This window comes from Camelus ferus, chromosome 22 (genome assembly GCF_009834535.1).
Source record: "Camelus ferus isolate YT-003-E chromosome 22, BCGSAC_Cfer_1.0, whole genome shotgun sequence".
Taxonomy (NCBI): Eukaryota; Metazoa; Chordata; class Mammalia; order Artiodactyla; family Camelidae; genus Camelus; species Camelus ferus.
Window position 1 is genome coordinate 17,233,597 of NC_045717.1, and position 6,000 is coordinate 17,239,596.

Here is a 6,000-nt window from a genome sequence, read left to right on the forward strand (position 1 = left end):
GCCTAACGTTATCATGCTCACCTTACAGAAGAGATGTGGATTAACCCAATTCAATTCTTAGCCTGGAAGGAGGAGCCTGGGGGTACCATGAGTAGGGAAGCAGCGCCCTCTGGAGGCCATGGCTGGGTCTGCCGCGTGAGTGAGCAGAAGGGGCTTGAACCAGGGACGCGGTGGGAGGGCGAGGCAGCAGAGGTGCTGGCTGACCTGGGGCGCAACGTTGGAGGGGGGCGCCCCAAAACAATCCAGCGGTAAAGATAAAAACTAATTTTACACTTTTAATTGTCATAAGACGATAAATAACGCTTTAATGCAATCTTTCAAAAAATCAAAAACAATGCAGAAAAATCCGCAGCAAATTAAGTATCACAATTTTAAATACAGTGAGGTGACTATGCAAATACAGGGTTGAATCCTGTTTTTATTAAAAATTTTGATACTTTGTTCATCATGCATTTCTGGCATTGATGTTGATTTTTTAAATATTACTTTAAAAGATTATTTATTTGCAAATCAAAACCACAATGAGATACCACCTCACACCCACTGAGACAGCTATCATCAAAAAGGTAGAAAAGAACAAGCTTTAGTGAGCTTGTGGGAAAATTGGAGGGTGTGGGGAAATTGCTTGGTGGGAGTGTTAAATGCTGTAGTCGAGAACACGTGGAGAACAGTTTGGCAGTTCATTAAAAATTTAAACACAGAATGACCATATGATGGGGCAATTCCACTCCTAGGTATAGACCCAAGAGATTGCAACAGGTGTTCAGACAAGTCCTTGTACATGCTTATTCAGAGCAGCACTAGTCAAAATAGCCAAAAGGTGAAAACAACCCAAATGTCCATCAACAGCTGAATCCATAAAAAAAAGATGGCAAATCCATATGCTAGATTATTCAGCCATAGAAAGGAATGAAGCACTGATATGATACGAAGTTGATGAACCTCAGGAGCATTATGCTGAGTGAAAGAAGCCCAATATTAAAACATCACATATGGGGGGGGGCGGGTATAGCTCAAATGGTAGAGCACGTACTTAACATGCACGAGGTCCTGGGTTCAATCCCCAGTATCTCCTCCAAAAATAAATAAGTCTAATTACCTCCCTGAGCCAAAATAAACTAAGTAATACAATAATAAATAAAAATATTTTAAAATATATATAAAAAAGAAAATGTCCCCCAAAATTTTTTTAAAAAGGTCATATACAGTACAATTCAGTTTATATAAAATGTCCAGAACAGACAAATCCATACAGACAGAAAGCACACTGGTGTTGCCAGGGGCTGGGATGAGGGGATGGGGAGTGACTGCTCATGGAGACGGGTTTCCCTTCAAGGGAGATGGAAATGTTCTGCAACTAAACAGAGGTGCTGGTTGTACAACATTGTGAATGTACTAAATGGCACTGAATTGTACACTTTAAGATGATTGATTTTATGTTATATGAATTTTACCTCCATTTTAAAAAATAGATTTAAATAGGAAAAAATATTTATCTTGATCACTAGCTTTTGTTTTGTTTTGTTTTGGGGACACATTCTGAACCCTCCAAGTGTTGCCTGGAGGTGAATGTCTCTCCCCAGCCCTGGCCCTGCTCCCCTCTCCCTCTGGGTGTGGCCACCATGATCATTTCCAGTTTACAGACTGGGAAGTTGAGGTCACACAGCTAGTATCAGTGGGAGTAGCAAGTCAGCCCTCTTCATCGTGGCTGCACATCTGCAGATTCAACCAACAATGAAACGGCAAAGAATTCAAAATTCGTCGCCATTTTACAGAAGGGACTTGAGCATCTGTGGCTGTTTATATCAGTGGTGGTCCTGGAACCCATCCCCTGCGGATATCGAGGGATGGTTGTATTTGAGGTCCACTATCATCTGTATTTTTAATTAATCATTTTATGTGGTCTGTAAGCCACCAACCCTTCCTGATAGTTACATCTAGCTGCCTGTGTCCGGGGCTGGTCTGCGCCCCAGCCTGGAAGTCTAGCACTTAGCCCTGGACCCAGCCTAGCAGAGTCCAGAATGACTGCCCAATGGAAATCAGCAGGCGGCCTTATTTTTTTTCCTCAGTGATTTGTAAGCTTTGGGGAGTCACAGACCACACCTCAATAAAAGCTTTGGTACCTGTTCTAAAAAATGACAGGGGCACACAATTTTGGCTACAGTCTCAGGGATTCAATTCAAGAGGGACCAATGAAGATCAGGTTAAGCTCAAAGTCAGACATAGAAAACAAATGTATGGTTACCAAAGGGGACAGAGGGGGTGAGGGATAAATTAGGAGTTTGCGATTAATATATACACACTACTATATATAAAATAGATAAACAACACAGTCCTAATGTATACCACAGGGAACTATATTCAGTATCTTATAATAACCTATAATGGGAAACAATCTGAAAAAGAATGTATATATGTATATGTATAACTGAATCACTTTGCTGTACACCTGAAACTAACACAACACTGTAAATCAACTATACTTCAATTTTTAAAAAGCTCAAAATCAAACAAATACTCTGAGACTCAACCATTCTTAAGCCACCAGCATAATTGCTACTAAAGAGACACACACCCACAGGCAAAAAAGACACTTATCAGGCACATATAACAGCTGTCACTACCTGATTGCTTGCCTGATGACAGATAACCTAGAGCTGTCACTCTTACTAACTTATTTAATACTCAGGTGCTAGGTTTTATCTCCATTTTCAGCTGGAGAGATGGAGACAAGGAAGGCAAAATAACTTACCCAGATTGAGTGTGATGGTTTAAAAAAAAAAATCAACCTATAGAAAAGCTCACATGGTGAGGAACTGAGGCCTCCAGCAAACAGCCATGTGAGGGAGCCAGTTTGGAGATGGAGTCTCCAGTCCCAGCTAATTCCACGACTGCAGTCACGGCTGTCATCCAACTGCAACCTCATCAGATACCCCAAGCCTAAACCACCCATCCAGGCTCTCCAATTTCTGCTCTCCAAACTGTAAGATAACATTTGTTGTTTTAAACTGTTATGTTTTGGGGGGGAGACATTTGTTACACAGCAATGAGTAACTAATACAACAAACTAGGAAGCGGCAGAGATGGGATTTGAACCCAGGTCATCTGGTTCCACAGCCCAACATGCATCATAATATAGAAAATGAGAAACAATGTGGACGTCCATCAATAGGAGATTGGGTAAATAAATTATGGGCTATTTATTTGGTCATTAGAATTCTATACTGATTTCTAAGCAACTCCTTACAAACAACAGCAATATTTTATATATTTTTACATACCTATCAATAATTTATTTTTTATTGAAGTTTAGTTGATTTACAATGTTGTGTTAATTTCTGGTGTGCACCATAGTGATTCATTTATACACGTATATATAGTCCTTTCCATATTCTTTTTCATTATAGGCTATTAGAAGGTATAGTTCTTGGTGCTATACAGTAGGGCCTTGTTGTTTATTTTGTACATAATAGTTAGCGTCTGCAAATCCTGAACTCCCAATTTGTCCCTTCCCACCTCCCCCAATATTCTTCAAATAAAATCTCTGAAAAAAAATGTTTTAAAAAGAATTCTATGCTGCCATGAAAATGAATGAACTAGATCTTCAGGGCTTTGCCATGAGGTGTTCGTGTTATATGGTTATGTGACAAAATCAAGGTGCCCAAGGGAGCCTGTGGCATGATTCTATTTTGGTCAAAACAGACAAAAGCTTTTTCCCCCCACGTGTGTTTATATCTTCATAATAAAAGGACAGTTATAGTGGTTACCTCTAGGAAGGCAGGTTATGGGTGAGAGACAGCAAGTCTCTGTCTCTCTTTTTTACTTTATATACTTCTCCAAAGTCTGCATTTTTAGCAGTCAGACTGTATTACTTTGATAAAAAAAAAATGTGAAAGCTGCACAAACAGAAGTCGTTGCCTCTATAGGGTCTGGAAGAGACGGGCATCCCGCCGGGAAAGAGTCTAGAATGCTGGGTCGGGGAAAGTGCCCATCTCTACATCCAGACAGAATGAGCCTTGTCATTCACTCATTCAGTGGCACGAGCACCTTGCTGGTGCCTTAGCAGGAATCCAGACAACAGCACCAAATGCACTAGGAATCACAGAGTCCACCGTTCACAGCAGCACATGCACAGAGAAAGAAAAAAGAGGTGGGGAAAAAAGCCAATGTCATTTGATATTATTGCTGAAGTTTGGTGAAACAGTAAAAATATATATATATTAATTTTTTAAATTTTCAACCCTTGAGCATGTGTTTTTCCCCCTCATTCACTTTCTCACGTTATGCTATAATTCACACGCTGTAATAGTGAGTCTGGTCTGGGGGCGGGGGGGGGGGGGGCGCTGATTTTGGCGCATGCGCAGATTCCTGTGACCGCCGCTGCAGTCAGGATACTGCGAAACAGCTTTATCAGCCCCCAAAGCTCCCTTACGCTGTCCCTTTGTCCTCACATCCCTCCCCAGCCCTTGGCAACCACTGCTGTGTTCTCTGTCAAGATAGGTTTTTCTTTTGGAGAATGTCACATGGATGAAATCATACGGCAGGTGCAGTTCCGAGACAGACTTCTTTCACTCAGAATAACGCCTTTCAGATTCATCCGCATTGTCACGCGTATCAGAAGTGCTCTCCTTTTCATCGCTGAGCAGGATTCTATTGTACGCAGGTATCAGTCTCTGTCTACTCCGGATATTTGGGTGATGGATTAGTGTCCTGGGGCCGCCATAACGAAGTACCACGAACCGGGTAGGGGGGCGGGGGGGGGGAGGTGCTTAGAACAACACAGATTTATTCTGTCGAGTTTCTGGAGGACAGAAGTCCAAAGTTATGGTGTCATCAGGGCCATACTTCCTCACAAGGTTCTAGGGGAGGTTCCTTCCTTGCCTCTTCCAGCATCTGGTGCTGGTTGTCAGTCTTTGATGGTCCTTGGCTTGTAGGTGCATCGCTGGGGTCTCTGCCTCCATTGTCACATGGCCTTTTCCTCTTTATGTCTGAGTTCAACTTATCCTCTTCCTGTAAGGACACCAGTCTTAGTGGATTAGGGCCCGGCCTGGCGGCCTCATCTTACCTCGATGACAACTACAAAGACCGTATCCCCAGATAAGGTCACATTCATAGATACTGAAGGTTAGGGCTTCAACATATCTTTAGGAGGTCAGTGTATCTTTTAGGGGGACATAGTTTACCCCATAATAGGTGAGTCCATGTTCTTTCAATATTTTGTGTGACAGAATAGGATGTAGTCATCAATCCCTCCTACTGAGCATTAAGTTCGATGGTCATCTCTAAAAAAATTTTTGAGTCCAGCTGGCATCTTTTTTCAGGGAACACGATTTTTATTTGAAGCCTCTAACAAGCTATGATTCAGATTTAGCTGTTTGGCAGACATTTTCTCCAAAATGAACAAAAGGGAAACAACTGTCAGTTCTGTTGCCAATGATAAGATTCAAGCTTTCAAGGGAAAAATCAAAACTGGGGGGAAACCGTATCTGTTACAGTGAGCTTGACCACTTCCTGACAGTTTTTAAAGGCTTTTCTGATGAGACAGATGGGTGGCGATATTAACAAGTGTAGCTTTCTGACGTTGAATGATGAAATATGACAACTTCTCCATGACTCAGGGAACCACTACTTTCCAAATGACCAATGTTACAATCATTATGGGGGGATCCATTCAGAGTGCAAGACAGACTTATAGATCTTTTAAAGTTTTTTTGGGGGGAGGTGTAGGTAATTAGGTTTATTTATCTATTTAAAGGAGGTACTGCGCACCTTCCAGTACCCAGGACCTTGTGCATGCTAGGCATGCACTCTGCCACTGAGCTACACCCTCCCTGCTCAAGACAGACCAATAGATTTTAAGTGGGAGCTACCAAAAAGATACATTCATGCCCTAACCACAGGAACCTGGGAATGTGACCTCAGTTGGCAAAAGAGTCTTTGCAGATGTAACTAAATGAAGATCATCCTGGATTACCCAGATGGGCCCTAAATCCAATGACA